Consider the following 24,680-nt stretch of genomic DNA (forward strand, 5'->3'; position numbering starts at 1 on the left):
TCTCGTTGGTCAAGGATGGTGCCAAGGGTGTTAATGCCCCTGAAGTTTGAGTGGCTCATGAATGAGTCCCAGTAATTAGCTACAGACTTCACAAATTGCAGAGGTACATGAACTAGGCCCTAGAGAAGACAAAGTAAGATTGCATTTAAGCAAAACTAGTCTTTGCTAATCTAGTTGACTTTACAGGGGCTGAGGTAGACAATAGGGTCTGGAAGTGGGGCATAGGCAGAAACAAGTATCTATATTTACATTTAGAATATAAAAAGGTGATCTAAAATGGTAGCTATCCTGCCAATATATTTCCACAAAATTCATTTTAAAAAAGAGCTATGATAAAAATATGTGTTGAATGCAAAAATCATATTGATTATTAAATGTAAATAAAGGTATATAGTTACTTTCTCAGTCTTTTCTGAATCTCTTATTCAATATGCAAATGATTTGGAGCTAAAATTAATCATGAAATATATTACCTTCCTTATGAGAACTATAAATCAAAGAGAAGTGACTCCTTCTTATCAGAAAGAAATGAAAAAAAAATATGTATTACCTTCAGGCTAAGTGGTTCCATTCTAGAAATATAGTAGGCCATATCTTATCTCCAGTTAGAGATAAGAAGTATTTTAATATCCAAAGGCTTATATTGTTTATTAGTTTCCAAAATTCATATTGATAACGATTATCATTAAATAAAAGAAAATTTGATGCTTCCTCCTCTTCTATATAGAAGGAGGACCTTTAGAGGACAAGGTATAGAGACTAATGAGACACACACACAGGGAAACTCCTTCACCCAGTATCCAGAGATGTATTTGATGTAGTAGAAATATACTCTATCAAAGAAAAGAATTCAGACTTCATGTCCTTTAGTTTGCACTAAGGTGTTCTGAGGAACAGACCTGAACAGACCTTAGCAATAGCAAAGGTTTACAATCTTCTTTAATAACTCAAACTAGTTCCAGAGTAGATTAAAAGTGCCTTCAACCACAAGGGACATAAAAATTTCCCTGGGTGCAAACAGCCTGCTTTAGAAAAGGCAGGATTCTTTTAACTGTAGTTTAGCTTACTCTCAAGCAAATCTAGTGAATCTTAGAATAAGAATATAATATCATGCTTTTTTCCTAGTCCAAACGAGTCTCTAGAAGGTTAGTATCCATGCTTCAAAAATGCTATCTTTCTGCTTAATATTGCCCGGAAAATAACAGATAGAAGAAATTGAAAAATATCAAAAAGATAAGCCATTTCAGGAAAACCACTTTTGTTTTAAAAAGGACAACTAACAATATATGAGGATGGTTTCATTAAATATATCAATAACAAGCTAAAAGCCCCAGCTATGGTCCTTGTACTGCATGCCAAAAGGCATTCAGAAGTAGCAAATGACATAATGTCTTTAATATTAGTGTAATCTGGACTTGGTCCTAGCTACATTCATTTGGGAAAATGTTCAACATACATTCCACATCTTTTTCTCCCCCACCCCAATTATCTTCCTATATTGTTCATTCAAAGAGGATATATTCCTTTGAAAATTAGTTTCCAACAATAAAATATTCTTTGCATTTTTCAAATGTCACACGGAGAAACCTACTACAAAAGAAAAAAAAGGCCTTAGAAGTTGGCTGTTTTGTCTCCAAATTAAGCCTCTGTTAGAACCATCGCTCCAAGTGTATGTCATTAACAATAAATGGAATTGATAATAAGGCCCTGTTGCGTAATGAGGTTCCTGCTTAGGGTTTATTAGCTTTTCAATAGATTTGTTTTCTATTTAGATTCAATTTTGAAATTTTCTGCTTTAAATAGCACAACTTTACCAATAAATAGTGAGTTTAGATTTTTAAATGCAAATTACGTATCTTTAATTGTAGTAAACGAATTCATGGAAATGCCATAATTTTACGATTGCTTAAAAAGTTATATTTGAAAAAACATTTTTAATGAAAAATTTTTATCCTTTAAAAGGTAGAGAGAATAGTATAATATACCCCTGTGTAGCTATCATCCAGGTGCAAAACTGGCCAAGTCATACACAATCTTTTAAAACCAATAATCCACTAACTTCTATATTATATTGAAACAAAATATATTATCCATAAATATTATAGCCTATTTAAATGTAATCTCTTTCAAGACTTTTTAAAATCCTAACAGAATTCATAGAATTTTTCAGAAATATAGAAGGGCATATACATAATTTAATGACTAGGGGAGGGTTTATGATGGCACTACAGGAAGACTTGGAATTTACCTCTTCCATGAAACACCAAATGTAAACCTACATATAGAGCAATTCATACTGAAGAAGAACTGAGGACTTACTGAACATCATCTGTACCCCAAAAGATAGAGAACCATGTGGGAACAGCAAGATATAGAGACAGGGTAATCACAGGAACCCGAGCTCCAGAGAAGGTAACTGAATTGATGGGAGAAACACTACTGAGGGACTAGAAGCTGAATCCCCTGCCCTGGGACATAGGGAAAAAGAAAAAAAAAAGCTATGATTTTAAAAAGGCAACTAGAATTTAAAGGAACCAGCCCTTGACTGTCTGCAGTCCTGGAGAATGCTCTATGTGGTCAGAGGGGCTTGTGAGCCACATTATTTATGCTCCCCTTGGACACCTAGGATAATTTCTGGTAGAGAGCAAAATATTAAAATATTAAAATACAACAATTTCAGAATCATAAACAAGAGTTTCATTTCATGTATCACTAATACAACATATCAAACTACCTACATAATCAAAGAAAATCATATTTGGTTGGTTATCCAACAGAATTCACAGATGTAAGTTACTTTGACAAGGAGGAGAGATCATATTCATATAACAATTTCTGCTCAAGATGTCATATCAAAGCTACATGACAAGACTTCCTTCTTCATTCTAGTACACAAATACTGCATTAAATATATTGGAGATGGGCATACAATTTGAGTTTAGGCACCTATTATAGGAGTGAACTTAAGGCAGTCATATCTGTTCTTGATAAAGAACAGATTGATAAATAACAAATTTCGATAACTAACAGATTGTTTACATATCAGAGAGCATGGACAAAAGAGAGATATGGACATAGGAACGGACATCAAAATAGGACATCATATGGACATCAAAACTAGGAACAAAACTTTGTGCCTACTGGCATGGACACAAACTGGGCACTGCCAAAAGCAAGCTACCAGTCCCAAATCTTGACTGGAATTTAAAAAAAGTAATTTTTTAAAAGCATTAAAGGATATTAGAAAACTAGGCATTATACATACAGAAGTACCAGGCCTCAAATCAAATCAATCATACAGAAAATTAAACTCAAACTGAGAAACTAATATAAATCTGGTCTTTAACCAGTCCACATGACCCTGGCTAAAACAAACTCAAAATATTGTACAAGGACAACTTATTTCGCTTAACCTAAGACACAGGTATAACTGAGATTTTCACAGAGGAAAACACCTATTGATTTGACATCCAAAGGCAAAATTCACAAAACACAGGAGAATCCACTAATATGAGATAATACAAACAAGAGAATAGCTGAATATTTAAAGATGATGAGGACTTAATGATAAAAACTTGTAAAGAAAAAGAGGGCACCTCAGTGGCTCAGTCAGTTAAGCATGTTACTTTGGCTCAGGTCATGATCCCACAGTTTGTGAGTTCGTGAGTCCCTCATGGGGTGAACTTGAGCCCCACTTCTGGTGAACACAAGCCCCGCTTTGGGTGAGCCTTACATCGCTCTCTTTTTCTCTTTCTTTCTCTTTCTCTCTCTCCTTCTCTCTCCAACCTTGCTCACTTGCGCCCATTCTCTCTCTCTCTCAATTAAAAAAGTGTAAAGAAAAAAATACAATCTTTAAAATAACAAAGATACTTTAAAGGAAATGGCAAGAATAAAACAAAAACAGTACACTTGAAAATGTGGCCTTTAAAGAAAACACTAGATAGACTGGAAGGATGACCAGACGGATTTACCAAACTGGAAGATAAAGTTACAAAAAAAAAAAAATTAGAACATGCCATAGGAAGAAAAATGGTGATAACTTAGACATTTAAAAAATTAGGATTACGGAGACTTGAGACTATCACTTCCAACTATGATGAAGTACCTGGGCCTCTTACAAATAAAGAATGAGAAAATAGGTGCTCGCTTTGGCAGCATATATAATAATATTGGAATGATACAGAGAAGATTAGCGTGTCCCCAGCCCAAGGATGACATACAAATCCTTGAAGTGTTCCATTAAAAAAAAAAAAGAAAAAAAAAGAATGAGAAAATAGGTCAAAATATATGAAATATGTGTTTTCAAACACTGGAACAAAGACAGCACGGGACTGTGATTCCTAAGAGAAGGAGGATAACTGGAGTATTACAATCTGTCCAGCTTTCTTCTGGAAGCACCTTCCATATTGTTATGCAGGAAGAACTAGACAATAAGAAACAGACAATAGCAGCCTTTCAGTGTTCAGTCAGACATATAAAGGGGGCTGGAATTTGAGGAGCGAAGTACAAGATAGTAGATGGCTAACCCCAAGAGTTCCATAAATTTTCATAAAACTTCCTTTGACTCTGTCATTAAACATTAAGCATGAAATGGCTAGAATAAAACTCTTAGGGTCTAGGTAGAGAACCAGTACTGGGTTTGGTGGGGAGAGAGTGGTACTGAATAATTCCTAAATGATCACATGTTGGGATAAGAGACATTTAAATTCTGATCATGCAGAGTGCAAAGAAATTCCTAAATACCTGGGGCATTCAAGAGAGACCTCTGAAGGTTTATAACTTAATCCACAAATAAATAAACTGCTACTCAAAACAAAATTCAAGAGTCTTCAAAGAATAAAAAAGAAAAAATAAAACTCAAAAATAAAACTTACAATGTCCAATACCCAACCAAAAACTTATTAAGTACACAAGGAAGTAGAAAAATAGACTCATAATCCAGAGAATAATCAGTTAATAAAAACTGATGCAGATAACAGAAATGATGAAACATGAACTAGGCATTAAAATAGCTATAAATATGCTCAAGGAAACTAAAAAAAAAACAACACAAACATGATGAGAGAAATAGAATATAAATAAAAGAATCAAAACTTGAGAAATAAGACCCAATACCCAATAAATCTGAAATAAAAATTTAACTGGTTAAGGGTTCTTGTTAACAACCCTTTAACTGGTTAAGGGTTCTTGTTATGCAGATGTTTTACATCTGCATAAAAAAATTACTCAAACTTAGTGGTCTAAAATTACCCCAAAATCTTTTCTTATTTCCCAGTTTCTGTGCATCAAGAATTCAGAAAGGGCTCGATTCACAGTTCTGGTTGAGATAATTCATGAGGTCATAACCAGATAGTGGCTGGTAATAAAATAGGAGCAGGTAGGTTGGAGGTTTGCAGAAGCAATTGAGGAATGGCTGACATCTCATTCTTTGGAGGTAGTCCTAGTATCTCTCCATGTAGTCTCCCTGTCTGAACTAGACTGGGTGTCCTTACAACATGGAAGCCTTTTGAAACACTGGATAGTGTATAAAGCAGCTTAGGATTCCAACACAATTGTTCCAGTGTGCAAGGCCAAAGTTGCACCGCTGTGATTACCAAACCTAGAAAGACACATGTAATCATTTCCATCATTGCCTCCAGTCTTCTCAGACTCAAGGGCAGGGGATATAAGATATAAATCCCACCACTTGAAGGGAAGAATGTCAAAGTCATGATATAAGAAGTGAGATATTTATGACCATCTTTAAAATATATAATCTGCCAATCTTTCTTTTCATCATGACATCATTTCACATGAAAATATAGTCACCATCACCTATCCTAAGACTTCTAAATCTTCTCTCATTACAGAATCAGTATGACGTTTGATGTCTCCATAGCTAAATCATGTTCCAGTTCATATGAGCACCCTCAGATGCAATTCCTTGGATATAATTCCCTAGACATCATTTCTCTCAACCTGAACTAAAGAGATAACATATATGCCTTCCACCACTACCTCCAAAATTCAATGGGAAGGAGACAGGAATAGGAAAACCATATATTCCCCATCCATACACAGAAGGAGAAAAGAACACATAGGAGACACCTGTCCATAGCAATTCTGAAATCCAGCTGGAAATATGTGCCAGTTCCTTTATATGTTATTCTCAATGACTCTTGGTTATGCATTTTTGGCTATTTATTTTGCCCCATGAATTATTTTTTTTCATAGTGTTTTCAACTGTGTAGTTTTCTCAGCTTGCTTTCTTTCTATAGTAATTTGAAGATCCAAGGGCTTCTTTTCACTTTTCACTTTATCACTCTGTCACTTTCAATCATGTTGGCCTAATCCTTTTTAAAACTTTGTGGGTTTCCCATGTTTTGATGTACAATGCACACTATTAGAAAATGGCACATATACAAGTATATTCAAATATGCTGTTCTCTACTTGGGGCTCTCAGAAAGTCTGCTGTAGGATAACTGACACTTGGAGTGTTAAAAATACCTGTTGTACAACACAAGGGATCGTTAAAGCATTCTTAAATCATTTGTCTATTTCAAAACGATTTATAAGACATTATTTTAAATCTTCATGAGGACTTAGTAAAGGATCTTAGAGGCATGAACTGTACTTAAAGATTTCCCCTGAAGCATTTATTAATGCAAGAATGTTTTGTATTTATGTTGTTGTCACTGGTACTGTCGTTTTTCTAGCTAGACAGATAGGGATTGAGAAAGTTTTATTTTCAAATACAGAAGATAATGGCTCTCTTTTATCTAAAAGTTTATTTATTCTGTAGTTCATCTCTTTCCTCTTGAATTTTACCATACGGAATGAGAAGAAGCTAGGTAGAATTTTTCACATTCTGCCTGGAAGTCTGTTTAACCAAATCAAGCTTCCATGCACTTTCTAATTTCTACATTTACTGCAGTTGACAGTGTTGTCAAATTTCCACTACTACACACTTACATCGACTCCAGTATTTTCTCTGTATTCCTTTAAGCTCTCCCTGAAAATCTTCTTCAGGTACATTAGGTGTCCACTAACACTCTCCTTGAGATCCTTTATTCTTTCATTTTGAGTCTCACAGGGCCACTCCTGGCTTTTCCTTCTTCTCAACCCCAGAACTTATGCCAAAATTTTTAGGTATTGGTAAGACAGCATTCCACTTCCAGGCATAACTTTTTGGTTCTGCTTAGCTATTAGTATGTAAAAAAAACATCTCAAAACTCAGTCACTCAAAACAATGATATTTTATTATCTTTCACAATTTCTCTGAATCAATAATTCAGAAAGATCTTGGATAGACATTTTTGTCTCAGTCATTCATTTGGTTGCAATAAGATGGTTTATGAAACAAAACAGTGTGGAGGAAGCGAAGTAGCTGAGGGAATGCCTGGCCCTCACTCTACCTTTCTGTAGTCCTCTCTACTTGTGCTCAGTATTGTACTATAACATGGAAATAAATGAAATATAAGTCCTTTGGAAAGTGCGTGGTATTTATTTGCAGACAACATGATTATATAGAAAATTTAATGAATCTACCAAAAAAAAAAAAAAAGTAAAAATTCAAGTTTGGGAAATTATATTATTGAGATATCAGTTCTCCCCAAACTTATCTATATAGATTTAATACAATCTATGAAAATCCTAGGAGGCATGTTTTAGAGATTGCCAAGCTACTGCTAAAGTTTATGTGGAAAAAGTGAAAAAAAAAATAGGTAATAGCCTAAACAAATTCAACAAAGTTGGAGGTCTTATATCACCTGATTACCAAAGCTTAATATAAAGTTATAAAACCATAAGATATAATGTAGAAAAATAGAACAGAAGACATAGTAAAAAAGCAGACATAATCAATTAATTTTCAACACACATGTCAAAATAATTTATGGGTATAAGATAGTTTTTCAACAAATGGTACAGTAACATTTGTACCATTTGTGGATGCCTATGCACAAAAGTGAAATGGAACATATATGCCACTGTAAAATAATAAAATTTCCTTGAAAAAAGGCTTAGGAGAAAATATTCATAAATACACCAAGATATCTTAGATAGGAAACAAAGTACACTGGCTGTAGTTAAAAAAAAAACACCTAGAATATAGAAATAATATTACTAAACAAAAGAACAGATTTAATCCAACAACACATAAAATGGACAAAGAATTATGTCTAGCAGGGATTCATCCCAAGAATGAAAGTTTGGTTTAATGTTCAAATTCTATCAATTAGTTCTCTATATTAATAAGATAAAGCAACACAAATCATATCTCAAACAATGCAGGGAAAAACAAGATTTACAGCATTTCAACACTTATTGATTAAAAAAAAGATCAAGAAACCGGAATTGAAGAAAACTTTCTCATTATGAACGGGGGAATATAAACATATATTTAATGGTTAAAGACTGAATGCTTTCTTGTCAAGATTTGGAATAAGTCAGTAAGGAATAGAAATGACCTCAAACTCACTGACAATGCATCCCTGATCAAGACTGCTATGCCTGATTTAGCGTCTTGCTTAGAGAAGAGTAATGTGCACTTGGGTACCAGGTATTCAGTGCTCTGGTGAATGTATTCTTTTCTAACCTTATCACAAAACAAAAATAGTATTCATTCAAACAGAATGACAAAATACATACATTTGTAGTTTTGCCCAGACCTATGTTAATTCTCATGCCCTTTGTCATAATATAATACAAAAAGACCTGGGCCATCTAGACATACCAGAGGACAACATATTGATCCATCTATCTGACCATGTTCATGCTGATTGGATAGGATAAGCAAGAAGAGAAAGGAAAATATACATACATAAAATGTGAACCATAATTTTCTTTTTTTAATTAAAAATTTTTTAATGTGTATTTATTTTTGAGAGAGAGAGAGACAGAGCATGAGCAGGGGAGGGGCAGAGAGAAAGGGAGACAGAACCTGAAGCAGGGTTCAGGTTCTGAGCTGTCAGCACAAAACCAGCCCAATGCGGGGCTTGAACCCACAAACCCACAAACCACGAGATCGTGACCTAAGCTGAAGTAGGATGCTTAGCAGACTGAGCCACCCAGGCTCCCAATAATTTTCATAGCAGGTGTATTTACAGTAGTTAAGAACTGTGAACCAAAATTTATATCTATACCAAAATGGGTAAAAATATAAATATTCAATGTAGTAATTCTCAGCAATAAAAAGGAATAAACTACTGATGCACACAACATGAGTGAATCTCAAAAAAACTAAGGCCAGGGAGCCTGGGTGGCTCAGTCAGTTAAGCATCCAATTCTTGATTTCAGCTCAGATCATGATCTCATCTTCCTGAGATGGAGCCCAGGGGCCTTCGACTCTGCACTGGGTGTGGAGCCTGCTTGAGATTCTACCTCTCCCCTTCCCTCTGCCCCTCCCTTGCTGCTCTGTCTCTGTCTCTGTCTCTCTCTTTCTCTCTCAAAACAAAACAAAAACACAAACTAATGCAAATTGAAAGAAGCCAGACTGAAAAGAGTGCATAGTATATTATCCAATTTATATGATGTTCTACAACAAGCGAAGCTACTTGACGGTAAATGAAACTAGAAGGGCACTTGCCTGGGGATGGTGGGTATAAATTGACTAGGAAGTGACATAAGGGATCTTGCTAGTGAAAATGCTCTACACCTACACAGATGTTTGGGGTATATTAGTGTATGGAATTGGGAAAACTCACAAAACTTTACATTTAACATATGTACCTTTTACTTTATGCAAATTACACATACCTCACTAAAAAGTGTCATTACTAAGTGTTATCTTCAAGAATAATATGTCAAGTGCAGTATAAATATGAATTTCTGAAAAGTGAGATACAAATTATATAATAATTCATTCTTCTTCCTTCATGTAGCATATGAGAATATTGACTTTTTAAAATAAACTATTAAAAATGAATAATTCCTTTGAAAATAAATACAATATAAAACAAGTTACCTTAACAATATTGCAATACTTTAATTGTTGTCTATTGTTAAGTAATTATCTTGCCAAAATGCAAATTTTCATAGTTCTTTTTCAGTGTTCCTGGAGGCTCCCCTTCACTTTAAATGTCTAATTGAGGTAATAAAGAAGACAGTATTTTTTGATGCAATTTGCAGAGGCATTCCAATAAAATCCACAAGCACTCACAATCAATACGGTTAAAGGCTAATTTATGAGTTCTCAATTGTTTCTATACAAACATTGCTGCTCCTCCCCTCTGATTTAAAACAAATTCATGCCAAACATTGTGAGCAAGAGAAAATAGTTATTAGGGCTTCCTTCTTCTCTCTGTTTTTAATGAAATATTGAGGAATTCCAAAGAATGTCCTTATTCCTTTGGTATATGTTCATTCTCTGAAAGTCTGCTTCTCCTCCCTTTATTAGGTTGCCATTTTGACAAACTTTCCTCATTTACTCCCTCTTACTCAGAGCTGCATTCATACTTTTCTCTTAATTTACTTGGTACTTAGGAAAATAAGGAAATGTTTGTATTGTAAAGGAAAAACTGTTTTGAAATCATCCACTAGAGTGGAAGCTGCAAGATACTTAACATCTAACAAATGTCCAAATATAAACAGAAAGAAGAGTAGATTTCAAAATGGCATTTCCATCACTCTTGTTTAAATCATTTATCCTGGCAGTGCTGACTACATCTTGCTGAATGGCATATGATAGACATTTTAGATACACTGGGAGGCTGACAAAACATTTAAGAAGAATATTTAGCTACTCCATCATTCTTAGTAAAATAGACATTATATTGTCCATATGAAAACTTAATGGATTTTTAAAAATCTTTCCATCAGAATAATAATACAAAAAATTGCACTCTGTTTATCAAAAGATTTAAGTTTAAAATCTGGATAATTTCTTTTAAAAATACCTTGGGGTAGGGGCACCTGAGTGGGTCACTTGGTTAAGCCTCCAACTCTTGATTTCAGCTCAGGTCATGATCTCAGGGTTTGTGGGTTTGAGCCTTACATTGCACTTTTGCATTGAGAGTGAGGAGTCTGCTTGGGATTCTCCCTCTCTCTCTCTCTCTCTCTCTCTCTCTCTCTGTCCTTTTCCCTCTGCCCCTTCCACACACTCTCTCTCACTTTCTTTCTAAATAAACAAATAAATACATAAATAAACTTTAAAAAATAGGATAGACAGTTTCATTATTTTATGCTCACTTACTTTGCTTTTGAAGTGCAGATGTTACATCAGCTTGGTGAAACAGAACAAAATATATAATTCAAGAGCCAGAAAAGATGCTAGCTCAGCACAGCATGGAGTTTCACCTAAATGTCCACAGGAATGTTTGTCAAAAGTTAAGTCTGCATTTCTTTGTAATTAAAAGAGGATGTTTAATTGAGTAATTTAATCCCTTGGGTTAGTCTGCATTATCCAAAAACAAAAACAAAAAACAAAGGAAATTTGGAATTATTGTGACAATATCTTTAGCAATTATATAGAAAATACATATAAAAATATAACTTCTTAAACTTACACATTATTGGGTACAAAATACATAAAATCTTTAGAAAGTGTGTATTCTGTGTGCACAGTGATCTCATGAATGTTACTTAGTCCATTGCAGTGAAACCTCTATGTAGAGAGGTATATAAACTAATGAGTTGCATATCAGCTACTCAACATTAATTTGATTAAATGACTATAATGGAGAACTAACAGAAAAAATATACTGTTAATGGTAGCCATAAAAATGATAGGTTTACAATTCTGTAGAATTTATGAGTATGCTCTCTATGCAATGTGAAAGAGAGGGCATGAACCCAAATAGCATATATAACTAGGAGACAGGAACTCTGCCAAGTGTATACAATCTTTCAGGATGCTTCTTGTTTATCCACTCACAAGATAAGAAAATCCTTTTTTGTTTGGTTGGGTTTTGGTTTTTGTTGTTGTTTTTTTAAAGAGAGAGAGAGAGCAAGTGTGAGCAGGGGAGGGGGAGAGAGAAGAGAGAGAGAAGGAGAGAAAGAGTCTTAAGCAGGCTCCACACTCAGCATGTAGCCCAACACAGGGCTCAATCTCAGGACCATGAGATCATGACCAGAACCGAAATGAAGAGTCAGATGCTTGTCCTGACTGAGCCATCCAGGTGCCCCAAGATAAGCAAATGATGAGTTAAGTATACACATTGCAGCAGTACTATGCAATGGCAGTGATTAAGAATCACATTGTAGTTTATATAAGAAAATAACAATTTCAAACTCAAGATAAATCATAAAATAGAGCAAGCAGAGTTACTATAGTCCTATAGAAAAGGGTGTAATTAAATGAGGCTGAGGGGAATGAACAAGCCTTCACGGAAATGTTAGTGATATCCACCTAAGTTGTTATTACTAACAAAAGGATACATAAAATCATAAGATACATAGACCATAAGATCACATAATAGTAAATATCATAAATCATAAAGTATTAGAAGATCATTATGTCAATCAATTCATCAATTGATAAACTGAGCATTTATTATGAACATATATGCTTCTTACTCTGGAAGGTGTGCAGGGTAATGTTATAAAAGCAGTTTAGCAGTAATCACTATGCTGAGGAAGACAGGACAAAAAACATGTTCAAAAAACATTTTTAAAGTAGTATTAAAATTTTTTTCAACCCCAACTGAAGCCCATTCTGCAAGTGCTACCAACCACACAACAGAATGATAATGTAGTATACACATTATTTGGCAAGTGAGTTAAACTCCGTTAAACCCAAATATCTGCATCTATTTGTGAATAAATCTGTTTTTTTTCCTCTAAAAAAATTTGGCATACAGTCAACACATTTAGACCTAGAAGGAATACATGGTTCTTTAAAGAGAAAAGAAGAATAGAGAAGACAATGACTGCCCATTTATAGCAAGCAAAACTAGTTTTATCTGTATGCTAACAGTTTATAATGTTGAAATAAATGAAATAACTAGCACTGAATAAATTTAGTAAAGAAAATAGTCATTTGGTGTGATCTTTTGAGAAATTTTGTAGAAATATCAAAAAGAAGCCACACTGGTTAGCTTTGGAAAAGAGCAATAGAGAGCCCTTCTTACTAGGGAAAAAAATTGCAAATTTGTTGAATTGGATGAAACGTCCCAGAAAGATAATAAGAAATATGCTATTTTTGCTGAAATAGAGAATACAAAGTATAGAAACAATGGGAAGAGATGAGTAAATAGAAGTGAAGAATACAGACACAGAAAGGCAATCTCTAATTGAAATAAAATTAAGATATCGGGGTGCCTGGTGGCTCAGTTGGTTAAGTGTCTGACTCTTGTTTTTGGCTCGCGTCACGATCTTATGGTTCATGGGATCAAGCCTCACGTTGGCATTGACACCATGGATCCTGATTGGGATTCTCTCTCTCCCCCTCTCTTGCCCCTCCCCCTTTGCCCCTCCTCTGCTTTCAATCTCTCTCAAAATAAATAAATAAACTTTAAAATTAAGATATCATAAGCTTCTGTGAAGTTACACCACCCCAAAATTTTAAGTCCAACGTTTGAAACATCATTCACAGATACAACACATATCTTGGAATGTATCTAGCCAACTTGATATTCACCCCAAATTGGGAGGAGAATAGGCAATTCTATGTTTAAGTGTTGAATATTTTTCTCTTTTAATAAATAATGAAAGGACCACTAGAGAAGAGTCTAGCAATTTTGAAATATCCCTGCAAAGTTTGTATGTAATTACTAATTTATTCCACCATCACCACACACTATGCATTTAACTACCTCACATTAATACTGCATTTATACATAGCAATCTTACAATGTTACCTCCCTCCTTCCTTCCCCAAATAGTGAAAATATGAATCAATAAAATGGTTTCTTTCAGGGAAGGACATCTTCTTTTGACATAAACAGATATGTGCTATTTGGTTATGATAAAGGGGCCTCTGTGAAAAACATGAAGGAACTAAGAATAGACTAATTGTTCATCATAATATAGAATCACAAATTGGATAACACAGTGCAAAATAACAAAGGAAGAAGTCCAGCAATGCGGTGAAGACTGAAATCCAAGTAGAAAACATGCCAAATTCCCTCATGATCACAGGATCAAAGGATAATTATTTGAGGAATATCTACCACTCAGTATACATTGTTTTGTTGATATGCTTGCTTTCTTCTGTTCCTTTTAATTACTCCAAATGATTCCATAAATGAAAGTACCAGAGATTAGTATCTAACTAAGAGTAAGAAAGGAACAACAGAGGTAAAGGACTATAAACAGACTGGGAAATGGACATTCAGTTGAAAGACAACAACAGAGAGATAATTAAACATAAGGGCAAAGGATGCTATTTTCCTTCGAAAATGGATTAATTTTCTATTACTGTATAACAATTTACCAAATTCAGCAATTTAAAACAACACAAATGTATTCTTTCACAATTTCTATGTATCAACAATCTAGCACAAACTTGTTGCTCTGCTTGTGGTTTCACAAGCCTAAAATCAATGTGTAGCCAGGGCCACTATCTCATTTGAGAGTTAGGGTCCTCTTCAGAGCTCATTCAGGTCATTGACAGAGCTCAACTCCTGGAGGTTATAAAACTGATGTCACTCCTTTTTTTGCTGGTTATTCACTGGGGGACATTCTCAACTTCTAAAGACTGCCTCTTATTACTTTGAATCTCTGAATTTCTCATGTGACATCCATACCCATATTTAAATAGCTTATGTAATTGAGTTAGGCACCCAGGGAACCTCCTTTACTTAAAGTCAGCAGTGTCATATAACATAAGCTAGGCAAAAGTGTGAAATCCCATCATTTTCATTGGTCTGGCCCACATTAAAGAACATGGGATTATACAGGACTTGTACAAAAGGGAGTGAAATTTTGGAGGGACATCTTAGAATTCTCCTACCACAGATGTTCAACTCCACCTTTTGCTTCAGTCTTAATATTTAGACAATCCCCAAGAAGTTGAAAGATGATATTTTCCTTGTAGAAGTAAAGAAATGTATTTAATTTTTCAATTACAGGATTTCCATGATGATTCAATTTTTTTTTGGCTATTTCTATTTTTAACATAATTGCGACTAACTCTAATTTGAGATTTACTTTCAAAGAAAATACTTTATATGTACCATAGTTTTAAAAACACAGAATTTTGGAAGAAAGGTTTACCTAACTTTTTTTGTAATTAAGGTTTCTCCAGATAATGCAGGTATGAAAGAATAAATATCTTCAATTTTCTACGAAGTCAAAGAACAATGAACTTATGATAAAGAACTGATGTTGTGGAAGCACCCCAGTCCTAGAAGACATGCTCAAGAACAGAAGTAAACTATTTTTGTAAACAGCCCATAGTAAATATTTTAGATTTGGAAGGTTAAGAGGCAAAATCACGAACAGTAAAATAAGGACTTTTAGAAAAAGAAAGGCAAGCTTCCACACATATTTTTATGGATGAAACTCAAAATTTTATTTGTAAATACTGAAATTTAAATCCCATATAATTTTTATGTGCCATATATTTTATTTATTTATTTTTGCTTTTTAGCAACTAAAAAAGTAAAATCCATCTGTAGCACATGGGCTATACAAAAACAGACAGCAGGCCAAATTTAGTTTGTGAGCCACAATTGGTTGAACACTTCTCTAGAGTTCTTATAGAAGTCACCCTTGGTCCTATTAATAGCTAAACCTTATTTTTTTTCCCTTACTTTCCAAAGAATCTCTCTGTATATATGTGTACACACACACACACACACACACACACACACACACTATTAGACTAATTTTATTTTTTGTTTCTATTTATAATTTAACTCATAAATTCTCCTACTTAATTCCATAGTCATGATTATATACAATTTCATATGACTAGAAATAGATAAAATAAATCCCTATATTTTTGGGTAAGCTATATCCCTGAATGATTTTTTATTTTGGTTCCTATAAGACTCAGTTCTAGGGGCACCTGGGTGGCTCAGTCGGTTAAGTGTCCGACGTGGGTTCAAGCCCCGCAAGGGGCTCTGTGCTGACAGCTCAGAGCCTGGAGCCTGTTTCGGATTCTGTGTCTCCCTCTCTCTCTGCCCCTCCCCCACTCGCACTCTGTCTCTCTCTGTCTCAAAATAAATAAACATTAAAAAAAAAATTTTAAAAAGACTCAGTTCTATTATCTTTTACAAATAAATTTGTTTCACTATGTGACATTAACAATGGCATCTAAAATTTATGGTGTTATTACCTTGTGTCTTTTACAGTGAATGCATAAAAAATTTTTAATGAGAACAATTGTGTTTTGTTCATTTTTCTTAGTACTAGTTCTTGGGCTTTTAACAGAAATGTTCCATGGTTTACAGACACACACAAAAAAAGATGGCTGAAATTTGCATTGTGCATTTGAGATTAGTAGAGAAAATACGTGCTAACGTAGTCCTTGATAGTCTAATTAACCCATAACACTTCAATCATTTTTTGTGCTCTTAAAACTTTTTCACAAGATTATTTATTCACAAATGGTTGCCTCTTGTACAGAAAGGGTATTTTTAAAGGTAAGATTCAGTAATGATTTCAAGAGATTAAATTATGGTCTATTCGCTTTGAACCCATGAGTAGTTAAATACCTTTCTTGGAAAGTAAACACCAATGTTTAATGGAAGCTAGGATATTAAAAACAGATTAAAATCAGATTTATATTTTTTATATCTTACAAAGCAATATTTATGATTTTTTTTTGACAAAGTGGTACCTCATAAATACTTTTTAAATAGCATTTTATAGGTTTCCAGAAACCTTCTTAAGAAAATGTTTTAACCTTGTGGCCCTAGAAAAGTTTTCAAGCTTGAAAATGCCTTACTGTTCTTTCATTTTCCAGGGCAGAACTTAGGTTTTTTGTTTGTTTGTTTGTTTGTTTGTTTTTGTAAATTTCAGCTGAATGGAATAAAGAGATTTCTGAAAGATAAGGAAAGATAACCAAAGCAAAATTCAGCTGTTATCACCTCAGCCTTGGGGCAGAACTACAGGACTTTCAAAAGATTGAATCTCAAGAATGAAACAGGTCAGGAACATCCTTGATTTTGACAAATCCAGAGCAGCACCTCAAGAATAGTACTGAAAGAGGAAATGAGCGAGTGTGGAGGTAACAAGCCAACATTGAGGAAAAATAAAATGACTGATTCTGGCATTTAGAGAAATCTTTTGGGTATGAATACATAAAATCTCTTCTAAGTTAAAACAATTATTAAAGGACCTATGTAGTAACTTGTGTCTTACAGAGTTGTCATAAAAGGAAAAAATGGAACAGATACTGGGATGGAAATCAAGGTAATACAGCACCTTATTTCTATAGTTTCAAAACAGTAAGTCTAAGGTAGATGGCTTCTGTTAAATAATTACCAGTTACCTGGAATATCTTGACTGAATGGACTTTCAAGGGTCTAACTAGCTAAAGGAATGTTGGATAAAATGTTAGGCTCTATGATAACAATCTCACTTTCTGGCTCAAACCAAGTAACTGAGTTGTATGAGGAGAAATAATTGCCATAAATTTCCTATATATTGAAAAATTTGAAAGAACCCAAAGCTTTTGTCCTGATCTGTTCCTTCAGTTAAAAGGTTCTTTTTTTTCTTAAGTTTGAAAAACAGCCACGGTACTTAAAATATTGGCTGAAGCGATGACCTCATGAGATTTTGTAATTTCAATTTTTTACCAAATCTGCTTTATTAAAGCACTTTCATTATTAAAAATTATTTGAAAACCTCCCACTTGGTTTTACAGTAAACCACTGAGACTTAAAAAAGTATTTGTAAAAGATTTTAAATAAATAATTGAGTAGTTTAACAATATTATGTAGAAAGCTAGAAACCAAAAATAAAAGTGCAACAACACTAAAAATTATCTAGTAAAAATGTCCACTAAGCTTCTCCATGTGCATGATAGTTTATATTATAAACTGATTTTTTTTCTCCTAATGGTTGAAAAATGTAGGTTATCAATTACCTGTGGTTCTTTCAAAACAGTATTACATATTTATATAATTAAACAAATGCTCACATCCCCATTTCTAATAGAAGACGAAAGTATTTAATCTTACCATTTTATTTTAGTGTAGCAAGCTATTAAATTTCCTAATTGTTCTTATTCACAATATTATCTGGTATGCTAAACAGAAACATTAGATTAGACATCCTCAAATTATAGCCTGAGGGCCAAATCCAGTTGTGCTTTGTTTCTGTAAATAAAGTTTTATTGAACAGAGTAATACCTTTTTCTTCCTTTCTTTTATTTTCTTTTTCTTTTTTTTTAACCAAACTCTATAGTTGCTTCCCCCCTACCATGGCAGATTTACATAGCTATTATAGGGACTATATGGCCCATGAAGGTCTAAAATACGTAATATTCGGCCCTTTACAGAAGAAGTTTGCTGATTTTTGGCTGTTCCTAATCATCATCAAAGCTATTCCTAAACAAATATGCCCAGTAGTTCAAATGTTGATAACTGGAAAACAAATAGAAACAAAAAAGACATTTAAAGAAAACTTTTTTTCATGTGATGTTCAAAGATTGCCTAACCAAAAAGAACATTTTGTAGCACCTCATAACATTAACAAACTGCTGTCCTAGGTACAATAAGCAGCTGATTTATTGAAAGTGACTTGTATAGTCAATACCTGGAATGAAACAGCTAGTTTCATCTTGTCCAATTTTTACATTACTCTTCATTTTCCCTGAGAACTACAGAGCCGAGACACTTTCAGTGAGGCACTTCCTGTAAAATGATCAGTTGTATCTGTCACCAGGAAGAAATGCATTTTCCGTGCTTTACTACAGCCATCTGCATCCTTCATTTTCTTTTAATTCAGTCACTGGAGCCCTAATGATCGCAGTCATTTCAGGAGATGCCATCAATTATAGCAGGGAGCTCATTCAGAAGTGAAAGATGAGTTCCATTCTCTGTTACTTAGAGGTCAGTGATCATTCCCCAACCTCTTCCCAGTGAACAAATAGTACAGTAACTTTCACAGGCTCCCTTCATTTTTCTCAAGTCTGCTGCTTTACGACTTTTGTAGACCTTGGTTATAATAACTTCATATGTTTGACTCTGGCAGCCTTAAGACAAGCCTGACCCAATCATTTTCTTGCATCCATCATCATAAATTCAAACATATATAATTCTGACTCCCATAAGAGATGTTTAAAAGAATAGGTATTATTAAGATGGCATTTTAAAACTTCTAAAACAAATACAATTGTTAAAATTTACATCAAAAGGATTTTAAAATAGTAATCATTTTCATCTGCAAACTTTCTATTGTTTTCTATAAATATAATCATATTGAAAGATGCAACACAGATTACACATTTGTGTAAGAATTAGCACAGGATTTGATATACTACCCTTACATGCTCTTTCTAAAACCATCTTAAATTTTTTTTAATTTTATTTTTTATTTATTTTGAGAGAGATAGACAGCAAGTGGGGAGGGGCAGAGAGATAGGGGGAGAGAAAGAATCCCAAGCAGACGCCATTCTGTCAGTGCAGAGGCTGATACAGGGCTTGAGCTCACGGACCATGAGATTATGACCTGAGCCGAAACTAAGGGCCGGACGCTTAACCGACTGAGCCACCCAGGTATCCCTATAACTATTTTAATAATTAGGATTAAAATTCAATTTTCAATATTTTGTTTGATAACAAAAGGTTGGATGGCTAATTCATCCACATAAAAGCTTTAACACAAATGTTTATATCAATTTTATATATAAACACTAAAAAGTAGAAGCAATCAAGATATTTATCAATAGGTAAATGGAAAAAATGTAATACATCTTTGCAAAGAATATTATTCAACAATTTTTTTAAATGAGTAATTAAGCCATGAAAAGACATGGAGAAATCTTAAACGTATGTTCCTAAGTGAAAGAGTCAGTGAGAAAAGGCCACACAACGTATCATGCCAATTACATGACATTATGGGAAAGGCAAAACTAAGAGGATGGTAAAACAATCAGTAGTTGTCAAGGGATCAAGGAGAGGGATAGCAAATTGAATAGAGATAGATGATTGCATAGGTGAAGCACAGGGGATTTTTAGGGTTGTGAAATTATTCTAGATGGCACTGCTTTGGCGAATATTTCTATTTCTAACAAAGAAAAGGTAATCTTTTCAATAAGTGGAGCTGAAATGTATTCACATACAAAAAAAATGAATCTAGACACAGACCTTACACCCTTCAAAAAATTAATTCAGAATGGATCACAGGCATACAAGTAAAACACAAAACTATAAAACTCTTAAGAGATAACATGAGAGAAAACCCAGATAACCTTGGGTCTGATGATGACTTTTTAGATACAACACCAAAGGCATAATCTATGTGAGAAATAATATATGAGCTAGACTTCATTAAAACTAAAAACTGATGCTTTGCCAAAAACATTGTTAAAAGAATGAGAAGACAACCTACAGAGTGGGAGACAATGTTTTCAGAAGACACATATGATAAAGGACTGTTATCCAAAAAATACAAAGAACTCTTAGAACTCAACAAGAAAGTGAACAATCCAGTTAAAAAAGAGGCAAAGACCTTAACAGACACCTCACCTAAAGAAGATATATGTATGGCAAATAAGAATATGAGAAGGTGCTCCACATCATATGTCATTGGTGAAATGCACATTAAAACAAAAGATACCACTACACACTATTAGAATGGCCAAAATACAGAACAATGACAACACTAAATGCTGGTGAAGATGTGGAACAATAGGAACTCCCATTCATTGCTTGTAGGAATGTGAAATGTTACAGCACTTTGGAGGGAACCCTGGAAGTTTCTTATAAAACTAAACATACTCTGGGACACCTGGGTGGCTCAGTTGGTTAAGCATTCAACTTTGGCTCAGGTCATTATTTCATGGTTCATGGGATTTTCTCTCTCCCCTCTCTCTCTGTCCCTCCCACACTGGGAGCGCATTCTCTCTCTCAAAATAAATAAATAAATATTAAAAAATATATAGGTGAAAAAAATTAAGATAAAGCATCGTAAAATCAACCATAGAATGTTGAGTACATCATGATATATTGCTAAATCAGTTATATTACTAACTTGGTAATAACTGAAGACTTTAAGATACTTATGGAGAAAAAGAATCCACAATTTTTCATCTGATTTAGTAAAATTTGTAAATAAGGTAATTATTTTATTAATTTAATTGTCTTGGTTTGTTTTTAACTAATCTCTTCATATTCTTCTCCTATCTCTTCCAGCGATTTCAAAATTAATATTAGCTCTATAAATGAATCACAACCTATCTCTAAAGCATAACTGCTGTCTATATTAATTTTCACAAATTCTCAATGATAAGTTAAAAGAATAATTCTGGAAAATCAAACACCATACCCTCATAACAGAATAGCAGATCTCTCTTAGTAGTAAACCCTCCAAATTACAGAAAGTCTATTTTCCTCAAAAAAAAAAAAAAAAAAAAAGGAGCTCTAATCACACTCTTAACTTAGTAAGTTACTAATATCATCCTTCCTTAGTTTTAGGTACAAATAGTATAGAAATGGCTTTCATTTTAGAAGAGAAAAATATAACCTTTGGCTATATGAATTTATTCTCTCTGAATGTTGTTACATTCACCATTGGTGGTAATTTTTCATAACCTTTTAGATTAATAATTTATTTGATATCATTAGTTAATAATTTACTGCAAAATGTCCTACATTCTATAGAAATATATAGGGATAATAAGAACTATAAAAATAGTGACTGTGTCTTAGGATTGGGTTAAAAAAACAAATTTTATTTTTGGTTTAGACAATGAGTCCCCAGATATTCAGCTATTTCCAGAGTGATTGCTAGAAAAGAAACAAATTGGGTTAGAACTCCAGCTAACTAAGTACTATATTCAGCACTTACACAATATAGGCTACATTCATAATAAATGGCTTTAATTTAAATGTGATTTCTAAGAAGAATAATCTCACTACTCTGACCATATATATGTTAGTTCCTTAGGATAATAATTACTTCTAAGAATTAAAAACCTTGAACCTGCTGGCATAAACTTTACTGCCAGCACAATACAAGATGAAACATTAAAATTCAGCAAAGTCAGAGGTATATAAAAGATTATCACTCTCTCAATCTCTCTCCCTTCCCCTCCATTCCTCTCCCCACCCCCCCCCCCAGCCCCCCTGTCACCACTAAAGTTAACCATTGGTTAATATGAAGGTTGGGAAACAAAATTAGATATTTTGGGACATACATTTATATTCTCATTAACTCTTTAAAAAATACTAATTGTCAACTAGAACATAGGAAATATGCAAGTGTCTAACTACTGCATCCTCCCCTCAGAGAGATGATGGTCCAAAAAGGAAGATGATAATACTTATAAATAAGTCCTATATGAGACCTAAAGTAATCTAAGCCCCCAGAAGAGTAGTATTCATAAAAGGGGTGATTCAGAAGACTAAGGGAGTTCATCTAGCTGATAGGATTAGAGAAGGCCACACTGAACAGATGATGCTTCAATGAGTTTTCTAAGGTTTGTTAAGTTAATTAAACTACTAAGCTATTGGACTAGGGCAGTCCTGATGCTGTGATGGCCTATGGAAGGAAACCAAAATCTAAGACTGTATGTTAATGTTTGAAGGTTACAAAATTGAAACTTAAAGACAGTCAGTCATAGTCAACTAGGCTGTAAACTACAGTCAACAGTCAACTACAGTGGTTAGGTAGAACATCCTAACCACTTCTGGTTTGGTGCTTTTGGATTCAAATTAATTTTTGCTCAAATAACTTTTAATTTTTTAAATCCCTCAGTTAATCTTTAACAGTTTAGATATGATTTACAAGACAATTCTGGGGGCGCATGGATGGCTAAGTCAGTTGAGTGGCCAACTCTTGATTTTGGCTCAGATCATGATCCCAGGGTCATGAGATCAAGTCCCGAGTTGGGTTTCATGCTGAGCGTGAAGGCTGCTTGAGATTCTCTCTCTCCCTCTGCCCCTCCCCTCCACTCACACACACACTCTCTCTCTAAAGGAAAAAAAAGGGAAAATAAAAGAAAACTCTGAAGAACAAGAAGGAAACTCTAGACAATGATTTCCTCCTGAGTATAGAACTATGGCAGGTACTTGGGGCACATATGGGAAATACTAAATAATTTAGAGTATATAGAAAATGTATACAATAATATATACATGATATATACATAATATATAAATAAATAATATATAAAAATAACAATAATTTGGAGTATATAGAAAATAATGAATAAAGTTAGAAAAGCAACTCATAGTCCTCTTTTCAGCATTTATTTTATTTATTTGGAGAGAAAGAAAGAGCCCACGTGCAAGCAGGGCAGGGGAAGAGAGAGAGGGAGACAGAATCTCAAGCAGGCTCGACACTGTCAGCGCAGAGCCTGACACAGGGTTCCTTCCTACAGTGAGATCATGACTTGAGCCAAAATCAAGAATCCTACACTTAACCAACTGAGCTACTACCCAGGGGCTCCCGTAGTCTTATTTAGTTACACACATTGGCTATATCATCAAAACAAAACAAGTTTTAATAGAAAAATATAGAGGTATTTTCCTCATTTCTTATAATTTTTGTTGTTGCTGTTTTCTTGCTTCCTTGAGTGATTCCATAAACTGTTATCTCAAATCCTTGGAAACACAGGATTATTACAGAGGCTAAAAAGTATATGGTTTACTTAATGAGAAGAGAAATATAAAAATAAAGTATTTGATGGCAAAATGGCTTTACATTATAAACTCATACATACTTCCTGTTAGCCTATAATTCTTTAAAAATAAAAAACAAAGTTAAGGGCATCTGGGTGGCTCAGTTAAGTGTCCAACTCTTGATTTTGGCTCAGGTCATAATCTTGTGGTGGTGAGATTGAGCTCTGCATTGGGCTCTTCACTGAATGTCTCTCTCTCCCTTTCTCTCAGTCCCTTCCTTGCTCACACATACTCTCTTTCCCAAAACAAATAAATACACATTTTTTAAAACAATAAAAAAAATAAAAAAATTAAACTCCAGAGATATGTATACTTAAGGATTAGGGTCTTAGCCTATATATTTCTAAATAAGAGATCTATAGGTTCTAATGCTCCATCATTATTAAATGCCTGTAGAGAACATTATGCCATTTTAGGGCATCATTAGAATCCTCTGTACTTTGTCTCCTGGCCATGCTGCTTTTATGTAGGTATTTATTTATTTGTTTGTTTCTATATAGAAGGTGTCTACAGGTAGTAATATAGAGAGGAAAGTAGGCTATAGAACTTTCCTGAGAGTGTACTTTTAAAGCAACCTTGGATTTTATGTCTATTGTATGTTTATTTTGGGTAGCCAGGATAGCCATAGGGTTCAATAGGGAATTAAAGCCCACTCAAGTTACCACTTGGGGCCGCCACCATTCATTCATTCAACACATATGTACTTAACGCTAACTGGGATTCAGGGACTATGATAGTATTAAACATAGAGTAACAAATGAGAGAGATAAAGTCTATGACCTCAAGGAGACTTGAAATATGTGGGGAAGAGAGAAAATTCAACAAAAATTGCACTTTTAAATGCAAATAGATGGTATAGTATGAAGGAATGAAAAATATAACATTGGTATGTAGATCCAGAAATATTTTATGAGTCCCAGACCCAAGAGAATTATGTCCACTGCATAGTACTATCATTCTTTTTC

The 24,680-nt window shown here is 34.0% G+C and overlaps 1 non-coding gene and 1 pseudogene across 1 annotated transcript; both read left to right on the top strand.

The window, feature by feature from the left end:
- LOC132680381 (protein max pseudogene) overlaps positions 1 to 24,680 on the top strand; it is an 86,280-nt pseudogene that overhangs the window by 21,454 nt on the left and 40,146 nt on the right.
- Positions 4,140 to 4,246, top strand: LOC132682524 (U6 spliceosomal RNA). The gene has a single exon (XR_009611711.1). It is a non-coding gene; the product is annotated as a U6 spliceosomal RNA (small nuclear RNA).

This window comes from Panthera onca, chromosome A1, assembly GCF_046562875.1.
Source record: "Panthera onca isolate mPanOnc1 chromosome A1, mPanOnc1 haplotype 2, whole genome shotgun sequence".
NCBI lineage: Eukaryota > Metazoa > Chordata > Mammalia > Carnivora > Felidae > Panthera > Panthera onca.